Source organism: Fringilla coelebs (assembly GCF_963513975.1).
Source record: "Fringilla coelebs genome assembly, chromosome: 2".
Lineage (NCBI taxonomy): Eukaryota > Metazoa > Chordata > Aves > Passeriformes > Fringillidae > Fringilla > Fringilla coelebs.
The window spans coordinates 34918905-34939176 of record NC_140029.1 but is presented as its reverse complement, the minus strand read 5'-3'; the positions used below and the strand labels follow the sequence as shown (position 1 = coordinate 34939176).

The 20272-nt window shown below is 41.1% G+C and overlaps 1 protein-coding gene across 1 annotated transcript in view; it reads left to right on the top strand.

The window, feature by feature from the left end:
- The first annotated feature begins 5890 nt into the window (after positions 1–5890).
- The window catches only part of P2RY8 (P2Y receptor family member 8), a 29457-nt gene continuing 15075 nt past the window's right edge, over positions 5891–20272 (top strand). The window contains exons 1-2 of the mRNA XM_084200974.1: positions 5891–5929; positions 9385–9470. The gene's annotated coding sequence lies outside the window, so the exon portion shown is untranslated. The remainder of the gene's footprint in view (positions 5930–9384; positions 9471–20272) is intronic.

Sequence of the window (20272 nt, the reverse complement as noted above, 5' to 3'; positions counted from 1 at the left end):
CCTTCTCTCTAAGCTGGAGAGAGAGTGACTCAGAGGGTGGATTGTCCAGAGGAGTAGGAATTGGTTGGATGAATTTGCCCAAAGCTGTGTCCCTAGTAACAGCTTTAACCAGAGCCTTGCCCATACTGATTGCAGTTGGTCAGTCCCTAGGAGTTTCAAGGCATGATCCCTGGATCTGAGACCCAAGAATATGTCTGCTTTGGTTGGCATGGTTTTACCAGCATCTCCTCTGTGAGAACTATGGGGCAGAGACCCAAGACAGAGTTCAGTTCTGGGGTAACACTCAATTCCTTCTACCATAAGAGTGTAGAGGAACCCCTGCTTTCTGTAGGACCACAGAAATTTGTCTCTTGAGCTGACCCCCACTTTGGGAGGGCTTCAGAGCAATGGGGGATGTGGCCATGTCTGCTTACTCTTAGGGGCTCAGCTCAAAAGGTGCCTGGAAAATGGCAACTACTGATTACATTTTCTCCCAACCTAAGTTACCTTGGGTAAATTTCTCATCACTCTGCTTGTCTCTGTCTGAGGGAAAGTTCCCTCTGTGAAATGTAACAACCTGATAGACCAAAGTCATGCATCCTGCCTCTTTCCAACACTTCCCTCACAGAATTAACACCTGAGGTTCTCAGTCCTAAGTGTGGGTCTTAGGCTCAAATTCAGAGGCCTTTTTTTTTTTTCAAATGAAAAATGACAAACAGAATTGGACTTAACACAACTGGAGGAAAAATACTTCCAATAACTAAACACTAGGTAAGAAATTCTGATCCCTGCACTTTTTTCCCCTCCTCCTTTACAATGACTGGAAAATTAAGGGAGACTCATTTATGTAGGGATAACACTCTGAAATAAAAATAAGAGCAAGGGGAAGTCACTTTTAAAGGCTGACTGACTATCAGGATTATCAAACTGAAATCTGCCTTGTATGGGTTAGTCAGACCAGCAGTCTGTCAGCAAATGTGCTATTTTCTGAACTATTTCAAAGGCAGTTAAAGGTTTTCTCAAAGCTGAGTCAATTCAAGCTAAGGCTCTAGCTGCTTAATGCTGTGCAGGGGGATTTATTCACAATGAGCTTTTGAACCATCACAATGGAGGCAGTGATCAGAACAGCAATGACAGAGTGATTAGAACTTTAAAAACACTACCATGGTGAGGATCAGAGATACAAATCTCATTAATTTCTACTAGATCAAGAAACGTGTGCTTTATTTTGCAGTGATTAAAATTTTAATGTCAGTCCAGAGGCATTTTTTCATTTGGGATTTTTTTTCTAAAAATGCTCTTAGGGAGTCCAGGGACAGCTAGACTCACAGGAGTGCTGTGAGGTGGTAGCTACAGACCTGGAAACAGAGCTCTGATGTTTCACAAAATGGGGTTTCATTTCAGCTGCAGGAAACTGAGACACCTCTTGGTTCTCATACAAGCATCACCTCCCTCCCAGGAGCAGTCACCAGATCACAGACTTACTTTGCACTGAGAGTATTTTAATATTTTGTACAACATTGAACAGGAAAGACAAATGCTGCATCTGAACTTGCACTCTCATGCATGCCACAATGCATCTGATGAGCCTGGTTATTCCTGATTTGGTGGCTGTGCCCTCTGCTTCATCCTACCTAAGAGCTTTTCCCCATTTTCTCTGCTCCCTTGCTTCTCCACCCCACCTTGCACATCAGAGAGTATTAACTCTCCTCTGCCATCTGTCATCACTCTCCCTCTATTCCTTCACAGACTTTGCTTGCAATAAGGTCTCATTCACCTGAACCTTTGCTGTAACAAAAACATATGCCAGGAGTCTGCTTTGGAGAATCCCTCCAGTTTTGCCTGAAAACCAGGAGGAAGGTGTGAGTGTGTTTGGAGGGGGAGGAGATGCTGAGACTCTGGAAGTCTTGAGACAGTTTGGTTCAGATGTGTGACCAGGATGCTCTCCTCAGTGTAAAAAGTAGGAAGTTTCCCTGGCTGTGGTAGAACAGATCTGGAGATACCCTGGCCCCAAAAGGCTCTGCAGTCCAGTGACTGAAATGCTCCCCCAGAGGATGGAAGGCCCATTCAAAAAAAGCAAAGACCCACATCATGTACTACTACCAATGCCCCTCAGTTAGGCAGCAGCTCTCATTTCCTATGACAGAAATTTCCTATGCTGAAATAAAAAGATATCAGTTTGAAAACACTGACGTGAATTTTTTCACTTTGAGTTTTTTTCCCATTCATTTGCTCTTGGTCACCATTACACAAACCTGCAGTTTGGAGGTTGAGTAACCGATAGAAAAAATTTTTTGAACCTTGAAAGTTTGGGGGTTGGGTAACCGACAGAAAAAATGTTTTGACCCTTGAAGGCTGTGACATAGGCAAGGAGCCATGTCACATCTCATGTGCAAGGAAGAGCTGTTAGGTACATTTTCTTTCTCACCATACCACCCCTCCACAGGCCTAGAACATCTGCAATGAACCTAACTAGAAGCAATTGGCTGAGATATCTGCTTATTCCTTAAGAACTGATAGGAATGTCTCCTTTCTGGAAAGCTCCACAGGTGATTTCAGGCTAGCACTAAAATGAACAATCAGTCATAACTGAGGACTGGAATTTCTTCAGATGTGTAATAACATCATAGCACACAGGTCAACAGCATTGGGCAAAAAGGCGTTTTGCCACCTGGACAATGAGCACCAAAGTCATGTATTCTGCCTGCCATGTATTCTGTCTTTCCTATCACTCTTGGCATCACAACTCAGTTCTGAGAATGGGTGAGCGTTCCACAGATTGGAGATAACCAGATTGGTTTTGATTCTCCTCATTCTTTTCACTGGTTGCCTGCCTGCTATTCATCCCTCAAAAAAGCTCACCTTGCTATGGGACAATTCATGCCATGGTTATCTCACCTGCCAAGCACCTGAGCCCTGGAGATCTGCTCAAGACCTCCTGGTCCTGGATGACAGAGAAACAGAAATTCTCAGAAAACTCTTTTTCCTTTCCTTCATGTTTGCTATGATACAGAATAGATTCCCCAAACCCTTTTTCCTCCTTCTCTGTTCTGCTTGTCTTCCTTCCACAGATCAGGGACTCCTTCTCTCAGTCTCCCTTGTTCCTGCCACCTTCTCTCACTTCCATACAGATTTACCCTTCTTCCATCTTCTCACTCCCAAATCACAGGACTTCTTTTTGGGGGTTGCCCACCGTCACACTCCAATATCACTGTGCTTACAGACCTCCCACCTGTGCAAGCTGCTGATCTCTGTGTCCCAGTGCATCGATGGCTGAGCCCCAACCAGAGCTGCACAGCTCAGCTCAAGCTGAGATGGGGAGCCCCTTGGGAAGGTGGAATGACAGCTTGCATCTCTCTTGTTTTCATGTCACAGCTAACATTGTGCCGTGTCCTCCCACTGTTAGAACTTCCTCTGCTTAGGCATGACAGGCCAGGTCTATCAGAGAGACCCAAAAGCAGTTCCTGTATTTAGCCTGCAATTCTGCGTTCCTCCAGACCCTCCTCAGCTGCAGAAGAGAATCCAGTGTTTGCTTCTCTGGGAATAGCATTGCTGTTCATGAATGATAACATTCAGCCTTAGTGCAGCTCCCCAGAACCGTTTATTTTTTCTCTTTTTATTTTCCAAAGGGTTGGTATGGCCTGAGGCTGGGTAGCCCTCAGCACCTTGTGCAAATCAGGTCCTCATCTGCATCTGCTTCCTCTGGGCTCCAGGAACCAGAGGCACATTCAGGTCAACCTCAAGGCTGTTGCAGATTGACTGTAGAGGAAGACCTCTGCACTGGAAAGATACTGAGGAGCTTTCAAGCATCACTAAAAAAAAAAAAAAGGTCTAAAATGCTACCAGACTAGTCTGAAATATCTTAAACAAAAGTCATGTCCCTGTCTCCCAGGAGAACACAGTTGAATTGCAGTTTTTTTTTACCAACAAAGTCAGGAACCCAAATACTCATAGACTGCTTCAAACAGCTCCAGGGAAGACTCTCAAAGTGAACTCCAGAGCCTGCTGAGCTCAGTGAGAAGCTAAATGTGGACTCTACCCAAAGGAAACTCACCCATAAATATTCACACTGTTTCTCATAATCATTCTGAAAGACATGACCGGTCTTTAGAGAGATGCTTTCTTAGCACTTAATTGCTTCTGAGGAAATTTTAGCATGGCCAAATGAACATCATCAAATTGATTACCTTGTAGAAGTAGTATATTTCATTATTAAATAATTTTCTTTTCATTATACTCTGTTATGATGTATCACAGTATATTGTACTGTAGCATTAATTAATAATATATTCATTTTAATACTCCAGGACTGTAGAATTTAATGGTTTCTTACCAAAAGTACATGCTGGGTCATTTCATTCTGAATTTCCCCAGTTTTAGAGAGGAAAGCTTCTTTAAAATGGGTAGTGAATTAAAAGTTGCAAAATATTAATTATTTGGAGCCTTAAGGATCAAAAAGTTGAAAATAAAAAGCTCTATTTATAGCCTGCTATATTTAAACTAAAAGAAGATTGTTTAAAAAAATAACAACCAAAGAAGTGATTCAAATCTCACTTTTTGGATGAGTTTTAGGGGGTTTGATTTAATATATTTTGTACTCTTTGAAGCTATGAGACTGAACCTCCTTCCTGTTTACCTGTGGGCTCATGGTGAGAATAATGACAGTTGGTTTCAATTTTTTATATGTGGAAGTGAGAGGAGTTAAAGCAAGAACTTGAGTCTCCATCCTGCAACTGTCTTCAAATCAAAATGCCCTGGTGTTTCTGCATATGCAGCTACAGCATCAATAGCCGCAGCTTGAAGAGTCACACAAATGTTTTGTCCTCCATTCCAAGACAGCACTGAGCAGCAGCTCAGATCTAGAACCTTGAGTATCATCATTCTTTTTGTGGTGTACTGTAAAAAGATAAACTTCAGGTGCAGACCAGCCTCATCAGTGTTTTGTGGGAGCATGCCTCTTGAGTCTTTGTTACTGGAAATAATCATTGGGAAAACAAAGGTAAAATTTAACTTGCACAGAATAAAGATTTTTTGTAGTTTTCGTAAAATCTTGATTGCATTTTAAAAAATTATGTGAGCTTATGTATATACATAACAGAAGAAACTCTTATTTGGATGTAAAATTCCCAGATAGAGTTTTGCAAAGGTCTTTTTTCCACTGCCTATATTCAAGAGTGCCTTGAATGACAAACTCTGCTGTAGACATCTACAGTGCAAATGCCCAGAGCAGCTTGTGGGCAGCTGGCCTTTGATAGCTTTCAGGCTAGTGGGTGTTTATAAGCTCAGTCTCAGAAATGCCTTTTAGTCAAACGTAAACATTTAGGCAAGGAAAACAGGTTTTAGGCACAGAGGGGTTTCACATGCAGAGGAGTAACTCCTGATACTCTGGGATGCCGACTTTCAGCTGGAGACCTTCTGCTGTACAAGTATCATACACCACATGTATAGAAATGCTTGTCCAGGCTGTAATGGATGCCACTCCTTCAAACAAACTCATTTTTTACCTTGCTCTCTTGGGCACCACGGCACTGAATTCATGATGAGAATGTTGCTCCACTACTCTAAACCTCTTCTGCAAATGAGAGTTGTGAGGTCAAGCCATTACTCTGGGTCATTTCTGCATTTCATTACATAAGCGTCACTGGACAGTAAAATGTACTTGGTCACAGCTATGCAGAAGTTTTTCTCTTTCATAGGGGTGATCAGAGTCTTCTCCTCTGGCCACCTGCATATTCTCATTGTGAAACAGAAAGCATGTATAGGGCAGGGCATTCATTATCAAACTGCAGTGGAACTGTACTTGAAAGACTTCGAAGGAAGGAAGGAGTTAATAGCTGCAAAATAGTCATTTCCTGAGTCCTCTGGTTGGATGAGTAAAAACTTTCAACTATTTCTATTTCTTCTGTGTCATTTAAGAGGCTTTCAAGGTGCACTCTACTTCTCAGACCAGGTAAGGAGTACAGCTTTTCACTTCTTGATTGTTTATTCATAATAGTTTCTTAGAGAAGCCAGACTCAGTCAAGACTGATTTTTCTGCCTCCTATTATTTACATCTGAAGTGAGAACGAAGTTCATTGCAATCCAAGAAGTACATGTGTATCTTTGTGCCAGATGACTGTGAGCTGTAGAAATAAATGAAGAACTGTATGGCTTAATAATATAGCAAAGATCATTAAGAAATTATGTTGTACATATTTAGAAGTCAGAATTATTACAGCAAATACTGCAGAAAAAGAGAAAGAAAATGCATCACCAGTTTTGAGGAGTTCACTCTGCAGGAACGACTAAGAAAATTAGGAGTTCTCAGGTACAGTTTGCTTTAGTGAGGAGAGTGTGTCTTCAACAACTCTGATTTTAAAAAGAGGAAGAATGAGCTTCTACATATTGGAGACAGAAAAACAATCAAACCCAGATAATTTTGAACCAGTTTAGTTTTAGTTGTAAATCTGGACCTGATATCTTTCTTTAGCTATTGCAGAGTCATGTACTGTACTCATCCTGAGACTGCTCCAGCGGTTTGCAACAGCCCAATATGCACACAGAAGTGACTGTGGAACAATATCATAAAATGATGCAATTTCATCAGGGTCTTTTGATGCATAAAAGCTGAACTCAGGCACCAGAAGAAAGTCCCACAACACAGTGCACTTTACCATACGGCATTTGTTGCTTCTTAACAGATAAGGAGAGGGATTATTTGTGTGAAAACCTTTTTGTTTTGTTCAGTAGTTCAGAAACAAGCATAAAATAGCCATCTGTGGGGAAGTTATTGTAATAATGTGCTGTCATTGTGTCATCATACAGAAAGGGAAATTGTATGTGCCCTGCTGATCCCTGAGTGAAATCATACACTGGTATGGCATTTGTGGGTTTTTTTAAGACTGGGTTTTTTTGCATTTGTGGTTTTTAAGTCTTTGCTTGTTATCAGTTTTAATGTTTGGATATTGACTCCTTGAATGTTTGGTTTAAACGCTTTCTGGATTTTATACATAGTAGTCAGGAGAATCTAGTTAGGACTTTTAACAGCATTGGTTTGAATCAGATGCAAAATTCCCATCCATGTTGGGACTTAATTCCTAAATCATTTCCACTTTTCTTGTGAAATTGCTGTTAGAGTAGCAATTGAATAGAGTAGCAATAGAGTAATGAATTTCACCATCAACAGACTCAATGATCCACATGAAGTTTTGTCACTGCATCTACAGATAGGGACTTGATATGAATCTCAGATGGTGCCAGACTTGTGCCCTGGTTTTTGCAGCTGCCCTTTGCAGGCAATCTGCTCAAGAGCCCCAGTCTGCCCTTGCAAACAGCTGTGTCAGATCAGAAACAACCAGAGAGCATGTCACCGTTCTGCTAGGGAAGAGGCTATGGCAGGGCTAGAAGCACTTGCATCAGCCTTAGTCTTAGTTTGAACATCGGTGCTAAGCAATTTGCTGTTCCTTACGGGTCTGAATGGCCTTGGTTGGTAAATAGGTGCAGCCTATGCCATAGTTTGCTGAAGGAAAGGGGCTGAGGTGTGCCTACAGTTCTGCAGACACATTTCCCAGTTACTGGATCGGCACGGCTCAAGGGAAAGTGCTCAGCAGCTTTGTGCGGGAAGAGCAAACGGAATCCAGGCATGCCCTGTCACCAACCAGCATCTTACCCACTGCTTGTGTATTTACCTTCTGTCGCGCAGCGTGGGTTTGGGTTCAACTCAGGTGCATCTGCCCATGCAGATAATTAGGCTTTCACTGATGACTCTTAGTGCAGCAAAGGCAGCTCAGGTGATATAAAATGTTAGCTCTCGGTGCCCTCTTTCAGCACCAGGATCTTTGTTTGATGTGGGAAGAGGGTGCACTCCTCTGTCGGAGGGTGCAGTATGTTATGTGCAGCGGTTAGGTGTGACAGCACTGAAAACAAACAAATAGCAGAAAGGTGATTCATTGTATGGCAACTTTGGTCTGCCACAGTAACTGTTACGTTCTGGTCAAGCGGCAAGAAGGGAGAAACCCAGACACAGCTCAGCCACAAGTTATTTTGCGGTAGACACTCCCCTGTCCTGCTCAACAATGAAGGCACTGTGTCACCACATGTCTAAAATAGGTGCTGGTGTTGTGCCCGTGTATTGTCACTTGCAAACTTCACACTTGCACAGTTTCCAGATAAAAAGTTGTTTTGAGACAGAAGTTCAGGGGGGTTTGCTGCTGACAACTAATGGTTGCAAAGCTTTCAGTTGGACAGAAGGGAGGTTTTCTTATCAGGCATATTTATTGACACTGGTTCCATGCTCTTCACAGCATACAAAAGGAGCTTGAAAATGTAGCTCTCCTCTGAAAAGTGACATTACAGAAATGGCATTACAGTTTGGACCTTGACTACTGCCTCCAGAATTCCTGGATGAAATGAGCTCTATTTATAATTAAATGTCTGTGGGATTGTTTTTTTGGCTTGATTATTCTTACTGCCAGCTCTCAAATGGGAAAGTCAAGCCGGTGTTCCTCTTGGGCTCACTATTTATACACAGGAAATCTCAGAGGGACTCAGCCTGAGAGTTAAGATTGTTACTTAAAATAGGTTTTAATGGGTAATATAATCCAGTTTTTGTCTAAATTTAGTTGCTAATCAATCAGAAATATCCCACAGGATTAATTTTCTACACCTTTGAATCAGGTAATGCCAGTTTTATCCATCTCTTTTCATATATGTTTGATTGGAAGCCTTCTGTCCTTACTGAAATTTTCCATTGGTAATCTTATTTTTCAGTGTTGATGAATACTTAACTAAAGCTAAATATCAGAGAAAGAGGGAAAAAATCTGTGTAGGCTTCATGCAACAGCTCAATAATTAAATACTAGGTTTTAGCTGTGATTGATATTCTAACAGAGAGATTCTCCCTTTTTGGCACAGAGACTGATGGGGGTTCAAGAGTTGTTCAGGCTGGGGCCAAGGATCTGTAAGTTTGGTCATCAAGAGCTGCACATTTTTGTCATAATTTCACCCTACTGCATGAAAAATTCAGCTCAGCAGCTGGTGAATTGAAAATCCTTGCTTGCCCAACTGCTGACTAAATCTTGAACTAAGAACAGAAATGACACCTTGCTATGGTTGTGAAGAAGCAGCTAGGGCTACTTAGTGTGAGATACCCTGCACCTGATTCACATCTGCACAAATGAGAAGGGAAAATAGCAAAGTAACAAGTATGTGCTCTGTTATCTTCTCTTCATCTTCAGATGTCTATATTCTGAAGCAGTAGTAGTCCTCAGGTATGTTTTACAGCTAGTGAACCATATTTTTAAGGCTGTGACAGAAAATAGAAAATGTTATCAGTGCTTGTCACTGTCAGTGTTTGTAATTATCTTTTTTTTCTTTTCTTTTTTTTTTTTTTCCCTTTAAAGATTTCTTGTTTGTGCCTTTCTGCAGATCTTACTCATAGAGGAAATCTGATCTGCTGCAGCACGGAAACATCAGCAGTGAGATGGCGAGACAAATTCCTTAGGGAGCTGCCTGTAAGTCTGGTCAACATTTAAGATGAAAAGTTTTGCATTTTCTTTGGCAGGATGTTACATGCAGAGTTTAGCTGTATGAGGCAATTGCTGAGGCAATAAGGGAATATTCAGGAACACAAGCTTTGAGTAGGTGAGTAAGCACAGAGGCAGAAATAATCTTGTTACGATTTTTTCTTTCTTCCCTGCCCCCTCACCTTCTGAAAACATGATTGGTCTTTGAGACTCACCTAATCATGCCCAATTGAAATCCTGTTCTCCAGAATCCTGGACACACTGAATAGACCACACTTTAGGGAAAGCTGTGAGAATAAGCCTTTTGTACTCTTGTTACTTCACCTTGAGACAGCCAAGCATTGCTGGGATCAAAGGGAAATCCCCTGGAACACTGGCAGTGGTGAGAGATAGGGTAGGAAACTGTGGATAAATCAGCAGTGAAATGGTGAGGATGAGACCAAAAAAAGGAAAACTGGTAGTTCAAACTCAGGGTAGATGAGGACAGAGGGTGGGATCTGGAGAGCAGTTAACAGGAGGAAGAGAGGCATTGGGTTACATGCTGATGATGATGAAAGTGCATCTGTAGAGCACAGCAAGGTGTGATTCTTTCAGGTTTTTCCCCCAGAAACTCTGGAGAAACCCCTGAAATATCCAGGTCTCAAAAACATAGAAGTAAATCTTGGAGGCAGCACAGGTGTGTCTGCACCCTCTAGTGGGCTACAGAAAATTATTTTTACCAGCAGAAAATTACATTACACAGAATATGCTTTTACCCAGCAGTAACCTTCCACTTCATTTGCTGGCACCAGTCATATCCTGATCTTTAGCATATTTGACACACCTGTAATAACAGTTTTCAGCCTCTATAACATGATGGCTGCATCCAAAGTTCTTTTTCTGGGATGGTCTTTTGTCTGTCATAACTCCTGAACTATACAAGAAGTTGATTGTGGCTCTGAATTGTTTGAGGGAGCATTGGCTGGTATGAGACAAAACCATGCCAGAACTGTAACAGCCCAGCAGTTGAATTTCATGATCTGAGCACAGTTCTGACAGTGTTAAATTTACTAATATTGACATGCTTTACATGTAGTAAAATCTCCCTTGTGCAGGTGGTACACTCCTCAGCATCCTAAGGTATTACAGAATTATTATTATTATTACAGAATAATACTTCAGCACAAAAAAAATCAATGAACAACCTGTTTTAGTGGGAGACCATTTCCTGTCTCATTGCTCAGCTCTTATCTACTTGCTGCTGGAGGACATGTTCTGACTGAGATGTAGAACTACAGGAAAAAGCAAAGCAGCTTTGTGATATTTTAGTGACTGAATAATGTTCTGGGAAATATGATTCTGCCACTAATTCTACCTGGAAGTAGATGCTGATAAAAGCTTTTGTGATGGTCACAAAAAAGTCACCTTTTTGAGAAAAGGATACATGTGAAATGCCTGAAATAGAGCTAGAATGGAACTTCAGAGCTTCAGCTCTGAACAGGGAAAGCTCTGATGCAGTCTCTGACTACTGGGGGGATTATACCATAGTAGTTGCTTCTTATAACACAAGATAGCAGCATTTAAGATACTTAGAGACAAAAATAGAGAAGATACCCATTAGCAATTATAAGAACAAATGGATTTTGACAGGACTGAGAAAGCTGGTCCACCAAGAAGAATGCTTAAAGAATGTCAGTGAAACTCTTTCTTCTTTACAAATACAGATGCTTGCTTTTAAAAAGGTCAAAGAGTAGGAAATAGTGTAACTCCTCCTCTAGAGCACGCTCCTAGGAGAAAGAGCGTGCACATTCAACTCTGTTCTTTGGAAAGTATTTAAAGGCTTATCCACCTCCTTCCTAGGTAGTATGCTAGAACTATGGGCTGGGCTGAATTGCACCCAGCTAGTAGAGGCTGGAACAGCAAGCAAAAGAGGACAAAAGAGGTCAGAAGCCTGAAATACTATTCAACTGGAAGGCTAAAGACCTTATCTCTAGTCTTGTCTTCAGAGACAGTTTCAAGTAATCACTGGATAACTCCAAAGGCCAAACTAAAGAGTAGATTCCAGGCCATGTGCACTTGACAGCTGCCTTTGTCACTAGACTGGAGAATCTCTTGTACTCTTTCATGGTGTTTTCATCTTTTCCTGAGTTGTTGTATTGGTAATTTTTTAGTGTGCATCTCTGATGTGAAAGATGGGCAGTAAGGAGAAGCTTTGAGGCTAAAGCAGTCTCCAGCTCAGATAATCTAACTCCCATGGTCAGACTTGGAGGGCAGTTTAAGGCATCTATTTCTTGAAATTAACCGCTGCATTATTGTTCAGACAGGGAAGGGAAGTGGTTTTCTTCTATCAAGCATCTTAAAAAATTGTAGCAAATTATATTTGAGCCCCAGAAAGAAAAGGCAACAGGGAATTTTAACAAAAGGAACTTCGGCAAAGAGGTTCAAGGTCTCCCTGTATTTTCCCAGTGGGAGTATGTTCTGTGAGAATTACTATTTTTTCCCCCAATTTTTCATGTTTTTAAGGCTCATCCTCTGTCTGCACTGGATGATCTATGTGGCATGTGAAGTGTGCTGACTTCACAGTTTTCCTTATCACTTTTCTGACTATTTCAGATCCCATTCTGAGACACCTGAGTCTTCACTGGTGCCTTCATCCTTCCACCCATGTGATGCTTTTCCTACAGAGCTTGAGAGTCTGTTTCAAATCTGGTTTCAAGGGGTTATGCTTTCAGAAACAGGCACCAACTCTGAGTTCCTAATTTTCAAATGCTTATTAAAAGATATCTGGATCTGACTTGCAGACTATTGAGTACTGACAAATCCAGGCATGGTCAATAGAAATGTGGCTTTGAAACTAACATTTTATTTAATGCCAAATGCTCTTAGAAATCAGGTCCTAGGTAACTTAGGGTGTTCATTCATCACATTCCTCCTTGTAATATGGGGTGAAATAATCTTTATATTAGACGAAGGCTGCAAATAAGATTATTTTTGGGCATTTTTATGGCATCCATCAAATTATTTATTTAGTTTTTAGGACAAAAGTATGAGCAGTGCATTTTACATAGGGCATAGTGTCATTTATTGAACAATCAGGAGAAAAAATTTTTCTGATAGGGCCTTTGGAAATTTGCTGGGAAGGCAGTGGTTCCAACAGGAATCAAGTGGAAAAAGGCAAGCTTAAACATGTCCATTTTCAAGGCTGTGACCTGTAGAGTTTCTTGGCAACTGATTGAGTTCAGTTAGACTAGAGATAGAGAATCTTGGCTGGTTTACTGTTTTCAGCTTGTCGACTTACACCATTTCACTAGTAGGATCCTTCAGCTAAAAGGCAACCAGGGGAACCTGCTGATGAAATTCTGGCTCTCAGGATTTTCAGCTGTTTATTTATTCAGGCTGCTAGAACAACAACCTTCCTGAGAAGAATGGGCACTGTGAGCATTTCAACATGAAAGGAAAAGACATGACATTTTCATAAGGGACACCTTCTGTTCCCCTCAGTCACAGGTCTCTGCAAAGCTGTTGGTCTCAGTTACACAGTGTTTAAATCCTCAATGCACAGATCAGAGCTGCTGGGGTCTTTAGAAATACACAGTTAGTCAAAAAGTTTGCAACCTATCCATGATTGCAGCTAACAGAAGCTGGCTGCTAGCACATGAATGTGAGACTGAGTTAAACAGAAGCAAGATTAAGACCTTAAGCTGGACTAAACACTGCCTTGCACATTGCATACATCTCCTTATCAGCCCGATTTGTGACCTGTCTATACAGACTTAGGTCACAGAAAATCACTGGAACCCAGTCTTTCACATGAAGATGTCCTTCTTGGTCACCCATTCTTCCCATGGGGCACAAATATGTCTTCAACCCCTCTAAGAGGATGAAGAATGAAGTTTCCTGTTAAGTCTCTGGCTTTTGCAAGCTCAGCAATTCTCAGCAGTGCAGATACATAATCTTAAAATCCGGTGTTGGTGGATAAATAGCCTCACAAACCCATCACTGAGGTTTTTCATGGGGAAATGCATGTTAAATGTTTGACATTTAAAACCATATCTACTTGTGAAAATTTTTTTTTGAGCTTTTTAAATGAAATGTTTTCTACCAACACCTCTTCTCTGAGAAATAGGACATAGCACAGTTTTACATGTTATAGTAAGCTGATAGGTTTGCTCAGCTCACATGTCTTTTCTGCTAATGTTTGTGGGTTGAGTACATAATTGCCCCCACATGACAGGGGCAGAGATCATAGCCAGCATAGATCTCATTATCCATGTCATTAGATCATAGCCAATATGGATATCAATAACAAATATGATTGGTCTGCCCTGAGCTTGGAGATGTTTGCCCTGAGTGGGGTGGATTCTCAGCACTTCCCAGTTTTCACTGCTGCAGTATGGCAAAAACTAACTGCAAACTCTCACAGCAGTGCCTGGGAATCACTTTGTTAAATGTGGAGCACCAGCATGTGGAAAGACTATTGCTGTGTCAGTTAGCAGCAGGAGAGCAGAGAGAGAAAGAAACCAATCATATTAGAGAAAAATCAGTTCCTTTGTTGTGCCTGTTTTTCTGACTGCTCCAACTTGTCTTGGGGACTACTGCAGTAGTCATGAGTGTAGAAGGAAAAAGGGCTCAGTGAAAGGCATTTTGAACAGTTAGGATGAGACAGTGACACTGCCCCGCAGGGGGACATAGCACCAACACGTGTGGATCCACTGGCTCTGGAAACAGTAGAAAGCACTGGTCTGTTTTCCTACTGTGACTTACAGTGGAATAATATATAATGAATATTATCCTTATTGCCATTGCACACATCTACAAACTTCTCCTGAGTTATTATGGCCATTACACACAGAAAACCATATGCAGTTGCACTAATCAGGAAAAGGAGCTAAAAAACATAAGGTGGAATTATAAATGTCTGAATTCCTGGCTTTCATCCAGCCAATTCACATTTTTTGAGAAAGAGAGAAAGGAGAAATATAGACTCATGTACATAGGCCAAATATCTTTTTCAAACAAAGCTGGACAGCAGCTGGGCTCAGTGGCTCTCTGGGTTTTATTTACATCCTTGCTTCTATGTTAAGGGTAAGGTGAACAAAAGTGTGATACCTGTTCTGGCTGACAGTTGCCCAGGTCATTCCCCTCTGGATTGTCCTGCATTGGATCCTTTCCCTACAGGTGAGGCTGCATTGGCTCACCCACACACTTCATTAATCTGGTAGGAAAGTGTACTGAAATATCAGTCTTTCACTTCTAAGTCTGACTGCCCAGCTGGTTTCTGTGAATAGCATTCATTGACTGACTCAGAGAAAGAATTGCCTGGCCCAGCATCTCAGTGTAGGTTCTCTCTGTTATCTCCAGTGTGCTCCACTGAGCCCTAGCCCTCACCTTCCATTTCTGCAGCCCAGTGTCACTGTGCCCCTTCACTCTCTTCTGGGAGGGAGACAATAGATTCAGGCTGAGATTTCTGCATGGACATTATTGTCTCAGTGCTCTCCTCCTCCTCCTCCAGAGAAATGTGCTGTAGAAACTTGTGGGGGCTTATTTCCTTTTTTCAGATCTGAGCCAAAGCTTAAGTCTCTTGATGTGTAGCCATCAAAGGCATCAAAGATAAAACACTCACAGTAGTGCTGGTAAATAAACATCTTGCAGACCATTACTCACTGCCTTACTGTTTCATGCACAGAGTTAAATGGGATTATATAGAAGCAGAAGGTTAAGCTTGCAGTAATTAAACTTCTAAATAGTTTTGAACATCAAAATGAAATGTTTTCAATTTTATCTATTTATTTTATATTTTATTCACATTTATTTCACTTATGAAATTAATTAGTCCTAAACCATCCTTAATCTAAATCCTTTCCACAACAACTCACATTGGTGAGAAATTATGCTATAGATTTTGGCAAGGCCCTACATACAGACAATTGCAAATGACAGCACTTTTTTGAATACATCTGCAATGTATCTTATGCATTAATTTTTTTATATGTTAGGGCTACAAAGATTGTATTGGTACTGAATCACTACAGTCGATCATGATAAATGACAAGAGTATTTCCCCAGTGGAGAAACAGCCAAATATGGTACAATTTTTTAAAAGCCAACAGAGCATCCTCAGATCAGACTTACAGAGTATGTAGATGTTCTTTGCAAATTAGTTTGTATTTATCTTTTTGACACTGACAGTCTCAGTGTCCTTTGTGGTAAACCTCACAAAGGATTTTGATGTGTTTGTTCTGTTTTATATACTTTTGATCCACTCGTTCTCAAATTAAATAACTAGATTAAAAAAAAATTGTGCTACTCTACACTGAAAGGGTTTGGAAACCAACCTCTCTTCTCCTTATTAGAAATAATCCCTTCACTTCATGTTTCGGTCTGGTGGATGAGAAAACTGTGCTTGTTTTTTGGCTAAAAGTGTAGTGTTTCCAGTTCTGAAGTTCTCATTGCAGTTTCCACTAGTTATGCACATCCACAACCCCAGGAAAAAAATGAAAACACCTAGTTTGGGGCTTTTCTGTGTTGTTTATGCACTGTTTAATATGTTATCAAGTATTTCTTAACCTTTCTCTTTGCTTAAAAGCAGATTGTTTCAACCACCACTTCCTTATTTCTCCTCCCTTCCTCTTAACTCTTTAATAGAGGATCTCCTCATGTGCTTTTCTTCTTCATTTCCCATCTATGAATAAGTTGATCTGTGCATCCTTCAAACCAACTAGGAATATGAAAGCCAAGCAAACTTTAGGGTAGCTTTTCATCAGAACAGCAAGATAGAGTTGAAAGTTGACAACTGTTTGCTAGGAGTGGGGGGAGAGGTGGTGTCAGTCTCTTACCACTGAAAATCTTGTATTCTTCTATTCATCCTTCTGGCAGTTTTATTTTGACAGCCTGCATCACAGATAGCATCATATTCTTACCACACAATGCTGAAAATGACTTGATCATCTGCTGCTTTCCCCAAACCTTTCCTTCACGGTGATGTACCCCCCTAGCCACTGATAGGAGTTAGTTGTGCCAGCAAGGACAGGATGTCACAAGAGACAGCTGAGGTCTCGTGCTGGCAGAAGAAGGTGTGTGTGATCTTCTCCATGTGTGTCCTGTGAGCCTTGTTCTGTTAAAAAAACAAAGGTTGGTCTTTGCTCTGAGGCCAGCCTGAGCCTTGTTGTAGCTCCATGAGCACAGCTGTCATTCTCACTGGAGTCCCTTCCTTTGTGTATTTCCCTGTGTAATTGCCACCCTGGCAGAAAATGTAGTCAGTGTAAGTATGGGATCTTTCTACTGCTCTTCTCCCATTCCAGCCAGGAAGGGGAACGTGTAAAGGATCTTAGCAAGACGTAGAGCAAGTAGATACCTATACCCCTGTAGGCTGAAGCTCATCATCATGAGATCATCCATCTAAACAATGCAGGAAGTCAGGAATTTTTGTTCAACTAGAAACAGCTCTACTTCACCTCAGCCTGTCACAGGGGGGAAAGATACACGGACACTCAGCCAGGTGATTTGCAGTGAAAGCATCACACACACCTACCAAACTCACCCTCACACACTTCCACAAGCACCTTATTTCTGCCTGGGGAATGGTGCAAAAATGTGGAGTTGAGCCAGGTAGTTTTTCTATGCTGAATGTCTTTCCTAGTCTGCTGGGACAGGATATCTGTTCTCAAAGAGTTTAGCAAGACATTTTAACTCCATGATCTAGAAGACTGATTGAGTGGCAGTATATTCTGGAAGATCTGCCAGAGTTCTTGAACTAAAGAAAAGCAATTGGCACTGCAATAAAAGCAGAAAAAGAAAGTATTTTAATTTGACTACCTCTGATTCTTACAATAGAGGATGAAGACCATCCATCCAGTGTGGCACTATGCTCACCAACAGATGGTTTAGCTAGGAGCTTAAGAGATTCTTCTGCAAAAGGGGCAAAATCCCAGGAGGCAGAGCAAAGCAAATGTGCATTTGTGACTCACATTATATGCCTAGCATCCGGCCTCTGCCTGTTCATATGCCTGCCCTACTTGCTGGGATCCACTGAAACCCAACACTGAAGGAGAAAACTTCCACCACAGGTGGAATTTCCATTTTTTGATCTTTATGCTAGCACTGGCAAAGGCTTTAGGAGCTTAAATGCTCTTTTGTTGCCACTGAGTGCTAAATCTCAAGACTGAGGTCTTCAGCTGCTCAGCTTTTGCTAAAGGTGCCATTATAAATATTATGAACCCCAAGCATTGTCCTCAGAAGCCCAGATATCCTAATACCCAGCTCAGGCTGCAGGCCTGAAATCACAGTTGGGTGGGGGGAAGACTGTTCCTTGTGCTGCATCAGTTTGAGAACCTGATATACCATAAAGTGCCAAAGCACTTATTGGAGTACATCCCCCATGGGACACAGAAGGAAGCAAGGTGGCAATGCCATGTGCCCTTTAGTCCTGTGGATACTCAGGGCACTCCCTACAGACTATGGATGTTTACCTGGCCTGATTAGCACCAAGCATTCCTGCAGAAATGCATTAATCATAATGGCTTTTATCTACAAGTTGTCTTTACTCCTGCAGCTGAATTTGTTCCAGGTTGCATGGTACCACTGCGATATAAATTCCATAGGTGAGAAAAACAAACTCTAGTGTTTGTTTAGTACTGGAGAGGAGAAGACATCCAAAATGCAGTTCCTATTTCAATGTAATTTATATATTTTCTGTGAATCAACTAATAGAAAATCCTATTGCTTGATGGGGGGTGGGGGGTGGAGGGTAGATTTAAATCTCCTCACTCTGAAGACAGAAATAAATTCATATCTCCCACTTCCCCATTGTGTGATATTTAGGAAGTGTGAATAGTATTCTTTTTGCTGGTTTGGATACTTCTGGGTTTTATGAAGTAAGACAGAGGCAAACATCTCACTGAGATGATTTCAGGGGTAATACACGGTGGTATCTAGAGATCTCCTTGAAATCCTCCACAAAGGGTGCGGAGGGTTTCACACACCTCCTCTGAAGCTTTCTCAGAGACCAAGGTGTTTCTGTCTAGCTTTCTTGCTGCTCAGTGTCCTGGTTTTCTGAATTTCATGGTACAATGCCTAATTATGAGCTGATAAGATGGGGACATCTCAGACGGGGTCATGGAAACTCCTTAGCAGGCAGGTGTAAAAACTTACATTTCTACAATCTGACTCAGAGTAGGTGTGGATGGTGGTGCACTGGGCTCTCTCTGTGGGTTTACATTCTGTTTTAACTCCTCTAGTACTTGCTGCTCTCCTGTGTCTCTCTTTTTTTTTTTTTTTTGTGATTGAACAAATCTAACCACAATCTCTTTTTACACCCAGTTTCTAAAGAAAGTCATGCCTGGTTTTCAGCTGAACTTTGCTTCAGTAGTAACAAGAACAAGACATCAGAAATCTAGTATACAAAATAATACATTGATTCTGTAATATGAGGCATTCAGGCATTTGAGAACCAGAGAATCTTACAGTACCCTGCAGTTTGTGGGGATTTTTCCTCTTAGGATATTATTACATTATAATAATTCATGCAAAAAAAATCCACTACCTCTAAAGAAATACTTATTTTATTTTGATAATTGATTTAGGAAGTCTCATTATATCATCAGTTAAAGTTCAAGGAAGTGCTCAATTTCAAAAGTTCTCAATTTCTTTTTTTTTTTTAATGTTGTTCTTATAACTCTTGTAGCATTTACAAAGCAAGGCACTAATATTCCTTGACCCATCATCAGCAAGGTAACTTAGTTGTGCAAAAAATATTAGTATTACTTAAAGAAAAAATTATATGAGATTAGGAAAGGGACTTTTCAGAAGGTATTGAGCAAGTGAGAGCGAGCACTGGAATTTAAGATGTTCTGCTTATCATCCTCAAGAACACACCTACAGTCTTGCCAGCTCTTGCCAATCCAGTCAGCCCTCAGAAGAGACCTGATTCTTAATCATCTACCTCTTGTAATTGCAAGGGGACAAAAGAGATGCAAAGAGATGCAAAGAAGTCGTTAACATTTTCATCTCCTTATTGACATGGCTCTCTGCAGGAACAATAATGAGGAAGCTCACTGTGAGTGTTGCCCTCAGTCCACTTCATCCCAGCACTTTCGAAGGGGTTTTGGAGTGCCAGATCCTTTTACACAATTCAGTAAGGTGGCTCCTGACTCTAATCTAAAAAGTGATATTGCTTAGGATATTGTGGCATTGTGGGGAGGCCACTGACATACTGGTCAGAGTATTGTTGCTATGTTCTCGCTGGCAGTTTTGGCAGCAGGAGACAAGTTTGTGTTTGCTTTTGCTTTTGCAGAAGCATACAGGGAAACTTGTCAGAAATGCCACTGCTAAGGACTGAGCCATAAAATATTTGGATGGCTTCTGAGGACTTAAGGCAAAATTAGCATATTTTCCAAATATTGCTTTGCATCAGGTGTGTAAAGAAGTGGGGGAAAAAAAAAAAAAAACCAGAAAGAACTAGTGTTAATACAAATGGCAATGGCAAGGAGTTGGCATGTGATGCGACCTCAAAACAGGGGACTAATATAATCACTTGTTCAGGCTAAAAAGGACTCGTGATTAGTGTGAACATTTCAAAATATTTCCTGTTGTGATTGTATAACCTTTCAAAAGAAAGGGTAAGTTTGAGCTGGTGAACGGCTAGGTCTTCTCTTTCTGCTGGTCTTGGTAAAAAGAGGTATTTCTTTCACATTAAAGAAACAGGGAAACAAAACTAAAAGACAAGCCTTGAGGGTTTTGTGTAGGTTAGTTTACATCATGCTGCAACAGAAGGCTCTAAAAGTTATCAACCTACGCAGTACAAACACAAGTAA